General features: G+C 49.1%; 1 protein-coding gene across 7 annotated transcripts in view; it reads right to left on the bottom strand.

Annotated features, from left to right (window-relative positions):
- Positions 1-15816, bottom strand: part of eya (eya transcriptional coactivator and phosphatase 2) — a 288120-nt gene that overhangs the window by 14217 nt on the left and 258087 nt on the right. The window lies entirely within an intron of this gene.

Below are 15816 nucleotides of genomic sequence, written 5' to 3' on the forward strand. Positions count from 1 at the left end.
GTATCAACCAGGTAAGTGTTTTAGCAAGTATTTCGTCCTATGCGAAATACCAGCCTATGGAAGACATTATTATTAATTCATGTTCCATTGTAACTTATTTATAATCGATGTTCCCGCAAAAGTACAATATAGTATGTTTGCAATATCTTTGATAGTATTATTTTGGCGACCTGAAACATGTGGCAACATCACTATGGAGACGTGAAACATGTGGCAACATAACTATGGCGAAATAAGGCATCTATGACGACATTACTACACTACGAGACGTGAAACATCAGCATAGAGACCCGAGTTTGGAGACGTCGGTATTTTTTGAAAAGAATTACTGTGCATGCTAAGTTCCCAGTTGGGACCAGTACCTTAACAAGGCACAAAGAGAAGAATTATCAGCTAGTTAAAAGTGCAGCATCACTCATTCATATACGCTCTTGCTTCTTAGAAGGCGGTCTGTTGTTGATACAAGGCCAGCATCTTAACTCCTGCCAGTGTTTTCCTCAATAACAGCTACCTCAAAATTGTAATCGTTATCAACCTAGTGCCACCATTGTTTTCACATGACACTGTTGCTCTTTCTCTCTCTTGGTGCCTCGGAGTCTTGTACCCTGATAGGGGCGAGGGGGAGGAGGAGGGATGGCAGGTGGCTCCAGTCTGTCTCAGGGGGAGGGTTGGCAGGCGGACCACCACGGTGCCAACCTTTCATTTACCATATCTATACCCGGGAATGGGAGAATGGGAAGAGAAGCGGCAGAGGGAGATAATAGGGAGGGAGGGGAGAAAGGAAAGAGAAGCAGGATAGAGGGAGGATACTCTCCATAAGCTAGGATCTTCATTCGGGCTTATACGCATATTTGCACTAATCTCGGCTCCTAAACTCATCAGTGGACTGTATATCATCTCAGTTGGCTAAACTATGTGCCTTAAATGATACAGAGGAGCTGTTGCTTTTTGTATTATTATTAACCTGATGGATGGTCGACTCTCTTTAATTTAACCCCGGGAACTCTGCACAAGAAGCCGATTCACCTCAGACAAGCCCAAATGCCAATGATATGACACGCATACAGGATGTGCTTTGCCTCATAACAAGTGTGGAACAACGGCAAGAGTTATGTATCAAGAATACAGGTTCACGTCACCGACACGAGAGCATGGAGTAAATGAGCAAGGTGGCAGTAACTTGACCACAAACCTGAAGCAAAGCCTAGCACATTGGTCTGCTCCCCACCCCCCCACCACCACCACCACCAAGCCTAGCACATTGGTCTGCTCCCCACCCCCCCACCACCACCACCACCAAGCCTAGCACATTGGTCTCCTCCTACCACCACCACCACCAAGCCTAGCACATTGGTCTCCTCCTACCACCACCACCACCAAGCCTAGCACATTGGTCTCCTCCTACCACCACCACCACCAAGTCTAGCACATTGGTCTCCTCCTACCACCACCACCACCAAGCCTAGCACATTGGTCTCCTCCTACCACCACCACCACCAAGCCTAGCACATTGGTCTCCTCCTACCACCACCACCACCAAGCCTAGCACATTGGTCTCCTCCCACCACCACCACCACCACCAACACAAGCCTCGCCTCTAATCCCCTCCCAGAGTTTCTAATTAGCGCTAAGTGGGTGCCTGGCGCCGTCCTGCTGCCTACGTTTAACTGATATTGTTACTTGAACTCAGGTCCTTACTCAGGTCTTCACTACTGTGCTTACGATTAATGAATTATAACACGGGTGCCAGTGAACTCTCAAGAACCACTCTTCCATTACCTGAAGCGTTATGAACGGTAGGATCTTTAAATGCTACCTGAAATATTATTCTTTGGAATGTTCTGCAGCTAAACTCACTCCATTGATCAATCACCTTAACTCATAATAAATGTCAAGGTTCTGTAAGACCGGCCACTCTTGCCATGGGTGTTAGAGGGTGTGGCGGCAGATGAGCCACACCCGTACTTGGCAGCGCCATACACACATAACTAGACTGTATCTCATCACTTGTTCACACATATGTTCAGTCTTTATCACAAGCCCAAAGAAGGTGGCACTATGAATATCCTTTCTCCTAAGACTTGTTAAGTAATTCTGCGAGTACAAAGTAGGGGGGGGAGACGGATTCTTGAGGTTATTTTGAGATGATTTCGGGGCTTTAGTGTCCCCGCGGCCCGGTCCTCGACCAGGCCTCCACCCCCAGGAAGCAGCCCGTGACAGCTGACTAACTCCCAGGTACCTATTTACTGCTAGGTAACAGGGGCATTCAGGGTGTAAGAAACTTTGCCCATTTGTTTCTGCCTCGTGCGGGAATCGAACCCGCGCCACAGAATTACGAGTCCTGCGCGCTATCCACTAGGCTACGAGGCCCCTACTGCCTAGTGGATGATCCACTACCACCTGGGTGACTGTCAATACCACTACAACTTGTAAAGTTGTTGATGTCAAATACCACAGCTGTTACAGTTCTCTACGATACCCGCAGTACAGATGTTCACGATACCAATACATTCACCAGTACATTTGTTTACGATTCCATCACCAACAGTACAGTTGTCTACGATATCATCACTAGTACACATGTCTACGATACCAACACCATCACCAGCATAGTTGTCAACGCTAGCACCATTAGTACAGATGTCTCATACCAACACTACCACCAATAGTTACGATACCACCACCACCAGTACATTTGTTTATGATACCACCACCAGTACCGTCGTCTGACATACCAACACCACAAGCACCAGACAGTTCTAAACACTACTCTCCCGCTGTACAATTACACAAAAATACTATAGTCAGCCGTCAAATTATCCATTACCCTTCCATCTTCTTTCTCAGGTCTTTAGGCTGCGAAAAATCATGTTTGGGGACCTGATTTATCTTAGCTAATTCAGCACCATCTGTACTCGCCTAGTTGTGCTTGCGGTGGTTGGGCTTCGGCTCTTTACTCCCGTCTTTGAACTGTCAATCAACTGCTGTACAGGTTCTTTAAGCCTATTGGGCTCTATCATATGTACATTTGAAACTGTGTATGTAAGTCAGCCTCCACCACATCACTGCCTAATGCATTCCATTTATTAACTACTCTTGATACTGAAAAAGTTCTTTCTAATGTCTCTGTGGCTCACTCAGTTTCCACCTGTGTGTTGTTCGCGTATCACTCGTGTTAAATAATCCGTTTATCTACCCTGTCAATTCCCCTGAGAATTTTGTATGTGGTAACCATGTCTCCCCGAACTCTTGTGTCTTCGAGCGAAGTGAGGTGCAAGATATATGGGAACGGGTCGAGCTGTGTGGACAGGTGTGTCCGACATGTGTCACACACCTGTCAACATAGCCATATCAAACACGTGGTCCATCGCTCACCCCAGAATATTCTACACCCCCGCTCCTGCGCCTGGTAAGCCCACTAACGGGCTCACCATAGCCCGTGCTACTTGCAACTTTTTGTTCCCAGTAGCTGAAGCTAAAATAACGCTCAAACATTCCTCGTCATCAACAGTTTCCTCACATATACAGGAGCATCATATAGGATTATAGGTAATAAAAGTCTATGCGCGTCATATCTACAGACACCATGTTATATATACTTCCAATATACTTCCCTGCTCGGAAAAATTATTATCATTACTATAAACCCGCATTAATCTGGAGACTTTATAATTATCCCGCAGTAAATTAATTCCTCGTGAAATTAAAACAAACTATCAAAAAATTCATTTGCCCATATTGCTAACCAATTTAGGGTATGAGTGGCGCTGCCCAATAAACTCGCCCCTTGGGGCAAAATTAAACAAAAAAAAAATTGCTAATCAATTTTAACGTGAATATTACCTTTATCAGGTAATTATTTCTGCCCGAAACGCTGCGCGTACTAGTGGCTATACAAGAGTGTAATTACTATCCAATGTATCCTCACAATCCCAATGTACCTTCTTGTATATAAAATAAAATAAATCAGCTGTTTGTCACTATAAATATGGAACATAAGTGCTGACAATCATCACGCGCCGTGGAACGATTTCATCGCGACTTTTAGTAAGCAACAAATCACTTTGATCACACATTTAACAGCGCGTATTTTAATATTAACGTACCTTTCCCCTTGTCTTTCACTCGCTAGTCTATCCCCTCTCAAGAGTGTCTTGGCTGCTCATTATAATTACCCCCCCCCCCGTCACTCCCCTCCCCCCCCCTCTGCTATACTAACAAACACACACTCATAAAATAAACCAGGCGAGGCCCGGAGACACGACCAATATGTGTCCTCTGTGTTTAGCCTCCAGCGTCCTGACAATGTTCCCCGCGCGCCAGGGGGACATTGTCGGGAGTCTTGAGGTGTGTGAGGGGGGCCAGCCGGGTGTGTGAGGGGGGCCAGCCGGGTGTGTGAGGGGCTAGCCAGGTGTAGGCTGGTGTGTGAGGCTAGCCGGGTGTGTGAGAGATCAGCCGGGTGTGGGCAGGTGTGTGAGGGGCCAGCCAGGTGTAGGCTGGTGTGTGAGAGGCCAGCCAGGTGTGTGAGGCCAGCTGGGTGTGGGGTGGTGTGTGAGAAGCCGGCCGGGTGTGTGAGGGGCCAGCCGGGTGTGTGAGGGGCCAGCCGGGTGTGTGAGGGGCCAGCCGGGTGTGTGAGAGGCCAGCCGGGTGTGTGAGAGGCCAGCCGGGTGTGTGAGGGGCCAGCCGGGTGTGTGAGAGGCCAGCCGGGTGTGTGAGAGGCCAGCCGGGTGTGTGAGGGGCCAGCCGGGTGTGTGAGAGGCCAGCCGGGTGTGGGCTGATGTGTAAACTAACTGCTCCACATATGTGTATATTTCCCTATATTAACGCGGTCTTTTGTTATAATTATTATTTTACAATTTGATCAGATTGAGATTGTCTTTCATTTGCTCATCTATGATGCATAATTAAATGTCTGATTGACTTTCAATCACTTGCGTTCACATGGAGCTTATTCTAAATGTAAGTGAAACCAAACCTGAACGTGAATTGAACTCACACTGAACGTATATGGAGCTACTATTCATTTAAGTTCATTTAACTAGACAGCAATTGTTACGATAATTAACAAACCTTAATAACAAACCTTAATAATTAATAAACCTTAATATGATTAAACACAAGTGATATAATATATTAATCGATATATTGTATCGATTGATATCTTCTGATATTACCCAACTGTTGAAAAGATATCCACATTCTTGTGTTCTGTACCAGCGTTTTGCTGTTGACTACTAGTAAGTCTATGGTCAATAAAGCAAATAAATCTACAGAATTAAGGGTTATTCATGCCCCTGCCACCTCTTGGGTGGCTTAATTCTTCATCAATCATCACTGTACAGATCTGAAGGCAGGTACTCTTCATATGTAAATTTAAAGTGCCTGTGAAAACTTGCTGATGTTCGACTTAAGTGCCATTAAAAGAAACAACTCGTGGTAAAGACATTAAAAATGCGCTTGACAGAACGTTAAGAAATGCTCAAGGTTAAAATTTGTGTAACTAAATGTATATGTAACAATATAAACCTAAGTGTAAATTATGTTCATGTCGTGCGGTTCTCAAACATCGGAGCTATATATCATTTTCGGCTCTTAAAGTAAGCAAGTCTGTCAATCCCTGCATAGAAGCTACAGCGACATCCCCGTCCCCGGCTGGACCACTATGATATGGCATTAGATGCTATGGAAGACAAACATAACGCTGATGTAATTTACACAGATTTCGCAAAAGCTTTTGATAAATGTGACCATGGCGTTATTGCACATAAAATGCGTTCAAAAGGAATTACCGGAAAAATAGGCAGATGGATCTACAATTTCCTGACCAACAGAACCCAATGTGTAATAGTCAACAAAATAAAATCCAGCCCATCAACCGTGAAGAGCTCAGTCCCCCAGGGTACTGTGCTTGCTCCAGTACTTTTTCTCATCCTCATATCGGACATAGACCAGAACACAACCTATAGCACTGTATCATCCTTTGCAGATGACACTAGGATCTTCATGAGAGTTGGCAACATAGAGGACACGGCAAACCTCCAATCAGATGTAGATCAGGTCTTTCTATGGGCTACAGAAAATAATATGGTGTTTAACGAAGATAAGTTCCAGCTCATGCGCTATGGACAAAATGAAAATATAAAAACGGAAACCACGTACAAAACTCAGGCAAATCATAACATAGAACGAAAAGGCAATGTAAAGGACCTGGGTGTACTCATGTCGGAAGACCTTACCTTTAAAGAACACAATAAAGTAGCCGTCACAACTGCAAGAAAAATAACAGGTTGGATAACAAGAACTTTTCACACTAGAGATGCTATACCGATGATGATACTTTTCAAGACGCTAGTGCTCTCTAGAGTGGAGTACTGCTGCACAATGACAGCACCTTTCAAAGCTGGAGAAATTGCTGACCTGGAGAGCGTGCAGAGATCCTTTACTGCTAGAATCCACTCAGTAAAACATCTAAATTACTGGGACCGACTAAAGAGCCTAAATCTGTACTCCCTTGAGCGCAGGTGGGAGAGATACATAATAATTTACACGTGGAAAATATTAGAGGGCTGGTCCCAAACCTGCACACAGAAATAACACCACATGAGATCAGAAGACATGGCAGGATGTGCAGAATACCCCCGTTGAAAAGTGGAGGTGCAACAGGTACTCTGAGAGAGAACTCTATCAACATCAGAGGCCCGAGACTGTTCAACACGCTTCTACTACACATAAGGGGCATAACTGGCAATCCCCCTCACAGTGTTCAAGAGAGAACTGGATAAGCACCTCTAAAGGATACCTGATCAACCAGGCTGTGACTCATACGTCAGGCTGCGAGCAGCCGCGTCCAACAGCCTGGTTCATCAGTCCAGCAACCAAAAGGCCTGGTCGACGACCGGGCCGCGGGGACGCTAAGCCCCGGAAGCACCTCAAGGTAACCTCAAGGTAGATCCTCATAATAGTACGTCGCAATTTGACGTATACTCTACCTAGGGCCAAAAATTGTCGTACTAGAAAATGGAAGGGGCTCGCGGAAGTGACGTACTGTCCCGTTTTCTGTTTTGGGGGGTCCTCTGGTAGGTTAGGATAAGGCACTTTAGTACGACAGTTTCTTGACGCTGGGACACCTTAGGAGGCCGGGCTGACCTCCAGGCTTGAGGTGGTTCCAGGCAGCTGGAGTAGAACTGTCCAAATAGGCAAACTACAGTTGTAGCTTGCCAGGTCCTCTCTTGACCTCCACGGCCAGGTCTTCTCTTGACCTCCACGGCCAGGTCCTCTCTTGACCTCCACGGCCAGGTCCTCTCTTGACCTCCACGGCCAGGTCTTCTCTTGACCTCCACGGCCAGGTCCTCTCTTGACCTCCACGGCCAGGTCCTCTCTTGACCTCCACGGCCAGGTCCTCTCTTGACCTCCACGGCCAGGTCCTCTCTTGACCTCCACGGCCAGGTCCTCTCTTGACCTCCACGGCCAGGTCCTCTCTTGACCTCCACGGCCAGGTCTTCTCTTGACCTCCACGGCCAGGTCCTCTCTTGACCTCCACGGCCAGGTCTTCTCTTGACCTCCACGGCCAGGTCCTCTCTTGACCTCCACTACCAGGTCTTCTCTTGACCTCCACGGCCAGGTCTTCTCTTGACCTCCACGGCCAGGTCTTCTCTTGACCTCCACGGCCAGGTCTTCTCTTGACCTCCACGGCCAGGTCTTCTCTTGACCTCCACGGCCAGGTCTTCTCTTGACCTCCACGGCCAGGTCTTCTCTTGACCTCCACGGCCAGGTCTTCTCTTGACCTCCACGGCCAGGTCTTCTCTTGACCTCCACGGCCAGGTCCTCTCTTGTCCTCCACGGCCAGGTCTTCTCTTGACCTCCACGGCCAGGTCTTCTCTTGTCCTCCACGGCCAGGTCTTCTCTTTACCTCCACGGCCAGGTCTTCTCTTGACCTCCACGGCCATGTCCTCTCTTGTCCTCCACGGCCAGGTCTCTGTTGACGGAACCCGTCCTCTCGAATAGTACGTCGCATTTTGACGTATAAATCCCCTAACTAAAAAAAAAATGAGGGTAGAAATAGCCTAAGCTACTATATCCCTTTGAGATGTATTTTATTGTCTCAATAAACGCACACGAACGGCAAAAACTGACGTACTAAAAATCATGGCGGCTCGCAAAATTGACGTGATGTCCCGTTTTCTACACGTACGTTCCCGGTTAGGCTAGACTCGGGCAGTTTAGTACTAGTGTCGCCAATTTGGATATTTTACATATTGATTTAGATTATATTTAGTTATATCTGGATGTCAGAAAATGCTATTTAGATGTTACATGTAAATCTAGATGAATGTAATAGAAGCTTGAATGTTCTTGGAAGTTTATTTGCATCTCATATTTCTTTCACTGCAAGAAAATTAAGAATACAATAATTATGCTACTTTCTGATTACATTTTCTGTGTGTGGATAGGCAGGCAGGATGATTACTGTGTGTGGATAAGCAGGCAGGAGTGTTACTGTGTGTGGATAGTCAGGGGGGATGGTTACTGTGTGTAGATAAGCTGGGGGAATGGTTACTGTGTGGATAAGCTGGGGGAATGGTTACTGTGTGGATAAGCTGGGGGAATGGTTACTGTGTGTGGATAGGCAGGGAGGAGGGTTACTGTGTGTGGATAGGCAGGGAGGAGGGTTACTGTGTGTGGATAGGCAGGGAGGAGGGTTACTGTGTGTGGATAGGCAGGCAGGAGGGTTACTGTGTGTGGATAGGCAGGCAGGAGGGTTACTGTGTGTGGATAGGCAGGCAGGAGGGTTACTGTGTGTGGATAGGCAGGCAGGAGGGTTACTGTGTGGGGATAGGCAGGCAGGAGGGTTACTGTGTGTGGATAGGCAGGCAGGAGGGTTACTGTGTGTGGATAGGCAGGCAGGAGGGTTACTGTGTGTGGATAGGCAGGCAGGAGGGTTACTGTGTGTGGATAGGCAGGGAGGAGGGTTACTGTGTGTGGATAGGCAGGCAGGAAGGTTACTGTGTGTGGATAGGCAGGCAGGAGGGTTACTGTGTGGGGATAGGCAGGCAGGAGGGTTACTGTGTGTGGATAGGCAGGCAGGAGGGTTACTGTGTGTGGATAGGCAGGCAGGAGGGTTACTGTGTGTGGATAGGCAGGCAGGAGGGTTATTGTGTGTGGATAGGCAGGCAGGAGGGTTACTGTGTGTGGATAGGCAGGGAGGAGGGTTACTGTGTGTGGATAGGCAGGCAGGAGGGTTACTGTGTGTGGATAGGCAGGCAGGAGGGTTACTGTGTGTGGATAGGCAGGCAGGAGGGTTATTGTGTGTGGATAGGCAGGCAGGAGGGTTACTGTGTGTGGATAGGCAGGCAGGAGGGTTACTGTGTGTGGATAGGCAGGGAGGAGGGTTACTGTGTGTGGACGGCCCATGTTCTGCCATATGCCAAATTTTGGTTTACTGAGAATTATATAAATTATATATAAATGTAGTATTTTCCTTGTAAATTGATGAATATATGATTTTTATATTGCTTATTATTTAAACACGATTAGTACAGCACTAGTCAGTTTGAACCAATGGCGTCTGTGGCTGTGATTTGAGACATTCTCGAGAATATTTCTATAGTAACAAAACTATATAGTTACTATAGAGACATTCTCGAGCGATGGAAGAAAGGACTTAATTTTTTTTTAATTTTGCCTCGAGGGGCGAGTTTATTGGGCAGCGCCACTTGTCCTGTGAGTAGACACACCGCCAAGGCAGCATGTACAACACTCCCCAATAGGAAGAAAACCCGCTGGGTTGTTCATCCGAGAAGCAGAGGGAAGATGAGAAGGAGAAGCAGGAGGAAGTGCAAAGTCAAACTTCTGATGACAAACAAACTTGCATGAAAGTACAAAACATAACACACACATAATATGGGGGGGGGGGTCTCGTAGCCTGGTGGATAGCGCGCAGGACTCATAATTCTGTGGCGCGGGTTTGATTCCCGCACCAGGCAGAAACAAAGGGGCAAAGTTTCTTTCACCCTGAATGCCCCTGTTACCTAACAGTAAATAAGTACCTGGGAGTTAGTCAGCTGTTACGGACTGCTTCCTGGGGTGTGTGTGTGGTGTGGAAAAAAAAAGTTAGTAAACAGTTGATTGACAGTTGAGAAGCGGGCCGAAAGAGCAAAGCTCAACCCCCGCAAACACAACTAGGTGAATACCAATCATTTTACTCGTCCACAGTAAAGACCAAATATATAAAAACAAAAGCAGAACTAACTCACATTAAAGAACAATCATAGAGAGAGAGATAACACCAGAAAAGAAAGCAATGTAAATAAAGAGAATGTTTTTCTCCAACACGAGGAGGACAACACGGGGAGGCTACATAAATAATCATTGCTAGTGAAGAAAAACAAAATAATATCTACCAAATTATTTTAACCCCCACCACTGCTTTATTTCTTTTGGCAACTTAATATTGTTATTGTATGCTAGGCTTGTATCCACTAGCACTCATGCTCCTGTATTAGATGTGATTTATAGACAACATTATTAAATGTATTTGAGGACTGTCATGTGGTGTAGTCGTAGCCAGCGGTCCACACGTGGCCTTATAGCTGCCTGCGACGGGTCCACACGTGGTCTTATAGCTGCTTGCGACGGCTCCACACGTGGTCTTATAGCTGCTTGCGACGGCTCCACACGTGGCCTTATAGCTGCCTGCGACGGCTCCACACGTGGTCTTATAGCTGCTTGCGACGGCTCCACACGTGGTCTTATAGCTGCTTGCGACGGCTCCACACGTGGCCTTATAGCTGCCTGCGACGGCTCCACACGTGGTCTTATAGCTGCTTGCGACGGCTCCACACGTGGTCTTATAGCTGCTTGCGACGGCTCCACACGTGGCCTTATAGCTGCCTGCGACGGCTCCACACGTGGTCTTATAGCTGCTTGCGACGGCTCCACACGTGGCCTTATAGCTGCCTGCGACGGGTCCACACGTGGTCTTAGCTGCTTGCGGCGGGTCCACACGTGGTCTTAGCTGCTTGCGGCGGGTCCACACGTGGTCTTAGCTGCTTGCGGCGGGTCCACACGTGGTCTTAGCTGCTTGCGGCGGGTCCACACGTGGTCTTAGCTGCTTGCGGCGGGTCCACACGTGGTCTTAGCTGCTTGCGGCGAGTCCACACGTGGTCTTAGCTGCTTGCGGCGGGTCCACACGTGGTCTTAGCTGCTTGCGGCGAGTCCACACGTGGTCTTAGCTGCTTGCGGCGGGTCCACACGTGGTCTTAGCTGCCTGCGGCGGGTCCACACGTGGTCTTAGCTGCCTGCGGCGGGTCCACACGTGGTCTTAGCTGCTTGCGGCGGGTCCACACGTGGTCTTAGCTGCTTGCGGCGGGTCCACACGTGGTCTTAGCTGCTTGCAGCGAGTCCACACTTGGTCTTAGCTGCTTGCGGCGGGTCCACACGTGGTCTTAGCTGCTTGCGGCGGGTCCACACGTGGTCTTAGCTGCCTGCGACGGGTCCACACGTGGTCTTAGCTGCTTGCGGCGGGTCCACACGTGGTCTTGGCTGCTTGCGGCGGGTCCACACGTGGTCTTAGCTGCCTGCGACGGGTCCACACGTGGTCTTAGCTGCTTGCGGCGGGTCCACACGTGGTCTTAGCTGCTTGCGGCGGGTCCACACGTGGTCTTAGCTGCTTGCGGCGGGTCCACACGTGGTCTTAGCTGCTTGCGGCGGGTCCACACGTGGTCTTAGCTGCTTGCGGCGGGTCCACACGTGGTCTTAGCTGCCTGCGACGGGTCCACACGTGGTCTTAGCTGCCTGCGACGGGTCCACACGTGGTCTTAGCTGCCTGCGACGGGTCCACACGTGGTCTTAGCTGCCTGCGACGGGTCCACACGTGGTCTTAGCTGCCTGCGGCGGGTCCACACGTGGTCTTAGCTGCCTGCGGCGGGTCCACACGTGGTCTTAGCTGCCTGCGACGGGTCCACACGTGGTCTTAGCTGCTTGCGGCGGGTCCACACGTGGTCTTAGCTGCTTGCGGCGGGTCCACACGTGGTCTTAGCTGCTTGCGGCGGGTCCACACGTGGTCTTAGCTGCTTGCGGCGGGTCCACACGTGGTCTTAGCTGCCTGCGACGGGTCCACACGTGGTCTTAGCTGCCTGCGACGGGTCCACACGTGGTCTTAGCTGCCTGCGACGGGTCCACACGTGGTCTTAGCTGCCTGCGACGGGTCCACACGTGGTCTTAGCTGCCTGCGACGGGTCCACACGTGGTCTTAGCTGCCTGCGACGGGTCCACACGTGGTCTTAGCTGCCTGCGACGGGTCCGCTGCGTAGCCTAGCGTCCGTCCGTCGCTGCTACCATCTGGGCCCGCCCCTGTGCCCTAGTTTGTGGGCGCCGCCACGTGGTGTGGACGCCCATAAGAAACACCCCCAAGGAAACTGAAATATATTCTACTGAACATTCACAGAATATTAGAAAAGGCCTATCAACACGGCCCGTATAAACCCACCCTCCGGGGCAAAATGAAAAATACATAACAAAATACGCTACTGTTCCCAAACTGAATACATAAAGAAATAAATTAAGAAAAGAAAGAGACGGGAGAGATTTTTTGGAGGAGGGGGGGGGGGAAGGGGAAGGGGAAGGGGGAATGGGGAAGAGGGAGGGGGAGAGGTGGAAGGAGGGAGGGAGAGCCAGAGGAGGTCCACGGGGAAGGAAGAGGAGGAATAGGAGGGAGGTGGGCAATAGTGGGCTAGGGGCGGAGAGAGCAGGGGCAGCAGGGGAGAGGGATGTGAAGGGAGAGGGGGCAGCGAGGAGGGAGTTTCCCACGGGTAGAGTGTGACGGTTAACAGAGGGAGGGGGGGGGGGAGCCTCACCATCACCCCCACAACACCCCCCCCCCTTCACTTCCCCACACTCACTGATTTGCATCTTCCCCCCACCTTCCCACCCACCCCCACCACTATCCACCTCCTCATCTGCTACCCACAAGACGTTTCCCTGTGTGCTCGTTTCTTAAGGAATTGTTAAGTCGCAGTAATATCTCAAATTCTAGAGAAAGACTTCCGTTGCATTTGCAAATTAAAATACATATACTGTATATACATTTTTTTACAGTAAAATGTTCGTTATAGACTTTTCACAGTAAAAATATGACCCAAAGTTTGGACAAAAATCTAGAGTAAATGTTTGTGTATTCAGGTCAAAATCTTTGTTCTCATACACAATACATATTAAATTAGCAAATGTAAACTTTGTCAGCAGAACTGCCCACATACCTCACGCCACTATGTAACTCAATGTGAAAACATTAAAGAGTTTTAGGAGATAACTATCGATATACAAATGTTAACAATCACTAATTCGCACAAAAAATTGTCATGTTGCTATGGTATCCAAAATCTTAGCCTGGTATACCAAGCTGCATACCTGGTATACCTGGTATACCTTTTGTACACAACTTCGATCCCGCGAGGCTTCGATCCGGCGTGATATGAATATTTTCTCATAAATAAAAAAAAATATATATATATATATATATATATATATATATATATATATATATATATATATATATATATATATATATATATATCATCTCCCGCCATGATTCAAGTTAGTGATGTACTCACTAACTTGTACTCATGTACTCATGTACTTGTGTTGTGTACTCATGTACTCATGTACTTGTGTACTTGTGTACTCATGTACTCATGTACTCATGTACTTGTGTACATCATCTCCCGGGAACTCGTTGCTCTGATAAAACATAAACAAACGCGAGTCATTTCTGGGAAAAGTAAACGATAATTCAACGAAGTCTTCGTTTATCAACATATTATCATTATACACGAGGAAGCTCAGGGCTCTGTTGTTCCTCTTAATTAATATACATACTGTAGAGGGGGTCAATGTGAAGGTGATGGTGGGGAAGGTGATGGTGAGGAAGGTGATGGTGAGGAGGGTGATGGTGGGGAAGGTGATGGTGAGGAGGGTGATGGTGGGGAAGGTGATGGTGAGGAAGGTGATGGTGAGGAGGGTGATGGTGGGGAAGGTGATGGTGAAGAGGGCCAGTGTGTAGCGAGAGACGCAGTCCACCAGACCCTTCGCCTCCCCGCTGCAAGAACTACCGCACTAACAACAACAAACGCAGTTGCAGCCGCAAAAACTGTATACCGTGCACTGAGGCAGCAGCAAAGGAAGACACCCGCAGCTGCAGCACTAGAGAGGCAGCCACAGCTGCAGCACCAGAGGCAGCCACAGCTGCAGCACCAGAGAGACAGCCACAGCTGCAGCACCAGAGAGACAGCCACAGCTGCAGCACCAGAGAGGCAGCCACAGCTGCTGCACCAGAGAGGCAGCCACAGCTGCAGCACCAGAGAGGCAGCCACAGCTGCAGCACCAGAGAGGCAGCCACAGCTGCAGCACCAGAGAGGCAGCCACAGCTGCAGCACCAGAGAGGGAGCCACAGCTGCAGCACCAGAGGCAGCCACAGCTGCAGCACTAGAGAGGCAGCCACAGCTGCAGCACCAGAGGCAGCCACAGCTGCAGCACCAGAGAGGCAGCCACAGCTGCAGCACCAGAGGCAACCACAGCTGCAGCACCAGAGGCAGCCACAGCTGCAGCACCAGAGATGCAGCCACAGCTGCAGCACCAGAGAGGCAGCCACAGCTGCTGCACCAGAGAGGCAGCCACAGCTGCAGCACCAGAGAGGCAGCCACAGCTGCAGCACCAGAGAGACAGCCACAGCTGCAGCACCAGAGAGACAGCCACAGCTGCAGCACCAGAGAGGAAGCTGTCTTCTGCCTCTCCCCCTGCAGCTGCAAGGCAGTAACAAAGATCAGAGAAGACAGCATCAACAGCAACATCGGTGCAGCTGATTAACAGCATCAGGGTGATTGAACTTGGCGGCGACAAAAGAAACGGCAACAGAACGCCACAGCCGCAGCAACAGGTGCAACAGTAGCAGCAGGAGTAATAGTAACAGGTGCAACAGTCGCAGCAACAGGTGCAACAGTAGCAGCAGGAGTAATAGTAACAGGTGCAACAGTCGCAGCAACAATAACAGCATGAAAAACAGTAGGCGTAATAAAAGCAGCAGCAGCAACACGATCATCAACAGTAGCAGCAGCAGAAGTGGATAACCAGCAGCAGCAGGAGCAGAAGCAGACAAGACAGTAACAGACCCAGCAGGGGGCGGACGCACCATGTGGCGCTACTTCGTAAACGTAGAAGAATTGATGACCGCAATACCAGCCAGTAACTGGAGGAGCACCTAGGAAAAAAAGATAAAAGATAAGAATGAATGAAAACGACGAGATTAGTCATCCTAGGAAAAAAAAAAAGAAACTAAGCGCGAAAAGTGAACCCAAGAGAGAGAGAGAGAGAGAGAGAGAGAGAGAGAGAGAGAGAGAGAGAGAGAGAGAGAGAGAGAGAGAGAGAGAGAGAGAGAGAGAGAGAGAGAGAGAGAGGGGGGAAGGGAGAGAGAGAGAGAGAGAGAGAGAGAGAGAGAGAGAGAGAGAGAGAGAGAGAGAGAGAGAGAGAGAGAGAGAGAGAGAGAGAGAGAGAGAGAGAGAGAGAGAGAGAGGAAGAGAGAGAGAGGAAGGGAGTGGAAGAAGGGAGTGGAAGAGGGGGGAGAGAGAGAGAGAGAGAGAGAGAGAGAGTGAGAGAGAGAGAGAGAGAGAGAGAGAGAGAGAGAGAGAGAGAGAGAGAGAGAGAGAGAGAGAGAGAGAGAGAGAGAGAGAGAGGAAGGGAGTGGAAGAAGGGAGTGGAAGAGGGGAGAGAGAGAGGGAGAGAGAGGAAGGGAGAGGAAGGGAGGAGAGAGAGTCGAGAGAGAGA

Source organism: Procambarus clarkii, chromosome 10 (assembly GCF_040958095.1).
Source record: "Procambarus clarkii isolate CNS0578487 chromosome 10, FALCON_Pclarkii_2.0, whole genome shotgun sequence".
Lineage (NCBI taxonomy): Eukaryota > Metazoa > Arthropoda > Malacostraca > Decapoda > Cambaridae > Procambarus > Procambarus clarkii.